Raw genomic sequence first — 1,748 nt, forward strand, 5'->3', positions numbered from 1 at the left:
CCTTAAAAAAAAAAAAAAAAAACAGGCCTGGCACAGTGGCTCACACCTGTAATTCTAGCACTTTGGGAGAGGCTGAGGTGGGTGGATCATGAGGTCAGGAGTTCAAGACCACCTGGCCAACATGGCGAAACCCTGTATCTACTAAAAATACAAAAATTAGCCAGGTGTGGTGGTGGGTGCCTGTAATCCCAGCTACTCAGGAGGCTGAGGCAGGAGAATTGCTTGAACGCGAGAGGCAGAGGTTGCAGTGAGTCAAGATTGTGCCATTGTACTCCAGCCTGCGTGACAAGAGCAAGACTCTGTCCCCACATACCAAAAAAAAAAAAAAAAAAAAAAAATGAAGGTAATTCACCATTTAAACAGCCTAAGAAGACAAACCATATGACCGTCTCAATAGATGCAAAAAAAATTTTAGCAACATTTAACACCTATTTATAATAAAAACTCTCAGCAAACTAGTAATAAAAGGAACTTTCTTCACCTGAGAAAGAACATGTGTTTAAAAAAAAAAAAAAAAAAACTAAAAGACTTACAGCTAACGTCATACAAAATAGTGAAAGCTGGGGCCCACTTCCACTAAAAAAAAAAAAATGGGTAAAAAGCCTAAGCAACTGGAAGGGACCATGGCCAACTGTGAGCGTACCTTCATTGCGATCAAACCAGATGGGGTCCAGCGGGGTCTTGTCGGAGAGATTATCAAGCGTTTTGAGCAGAAAGGATTCCGCCTTGTTGGTCTGAAATTCATGCAAGCTTCTGAAGACCTTCTCAAGGAACACTACATTGACCTGAAGGACCGTCCGTTCTTTGCCGGCCTGGTGAAATACATGCACTCAGGGCCGGTAGTTGCCATGGTCTGGGAGGGGCTGAATGTGGTGAAGACAGGCCGAGTCATGCTCGGGGAGACCAACCCTGCGGACTCCAAGCCTGGGACCATCCGTGGAAACTTCTGCATACAAGTTGGCAGGAACATTATACATGGCAGTGATTCCGTGGAGAGTGCAGAGAAGGAAATCGGCTTGTGGTTTCACCCTGAGGAACTGGTAGATTACATGAGCTGTGCTCAGAACTGGATCTATGAATGACAGGAGAGCAGGCCACAATGCTTTCACATCCATGTCTCCTCTTCCCATGGGCAGAGGACCAGGCTCTAGGAAATCTAGTTATTTAAAGGAACTTCGTCATAATTTGGAAGGAAGCTCTTGGAGCTGTGAGTGCTCCCTGTACAGTGTTACCATCCCCTACCATCTGATTAAAATGCTTCCTCCCAAAAAAAAAAAAAAAAAAAAAAATGGCTAAAATGTATTTCAAATGTTCTCAACACAAAAAAATGATAAGTATACGAGATGATGCGTATGCTTTCTTTTGTTGTTGTTATTTTGTTTTTTGAGATGGAGTCTCACTCTATTGCTCAGGCTGGAGTGCAGTGGCACGATCTCAGCTCACTGCAACCTCCACCTCCTAGGTTCAAGCGATTCTCCTGCCTCAGCCTCCTGAGTAACTGGGATTAGAGGCCTGCGCCACCATGCCTGGCTAATTTTTGTATTTTTAGTGGAGTCAGCGTTTCACCATGTTGATTAGGCTGGTCTTGAACTCCTGACCTCATGATCCACCCACCTCAGCCTCCCAAAGTGCTGGGATTACAGGTGTGAGCCACCGGGCCTGGCCTGTTAATTAGCTTTTTATTTTTTATTTTTTAAGACAGAGTTTTGTTGTGTCACCCAGGCTGGAGTGCAGTGGTGTGATCTTGG

General features: G+C 44.6%; 1 pseudogene across 1 annotated transcript; it reads left to right on the plus strand.

Moving 5' to 3' along the window:
• The first annotated feature begins 605 nt into the window (after positions 1-605).
• LOC113225035 lies at positions 606-1,289 on the plus strand (annotated as a pseudogene). The gene has a single exon (XR_003309649.1). The product of XR_003309649.1 is annotated as a nucleoside diphosphate kinase A pseudogene (transcript).
• The last annotated feature ends 459 nt before the right edge of the window (positions 1,290-1,748 follow it).

Source organism: Piliocolobus tephrosceles, chromosome 9 (assembly GCF_002776525.5).
Source record: "Piliocolobus tephrosceles isolate RC106 chromosome 9, ASM277652v3, whole genome shotgun sequence".
NCBI lineage: Eukaryota > Metazoa > Chordata > Mammalia > Primates > Cercopithecidae > Piliocolobus > Piliocolobus tephrosceles.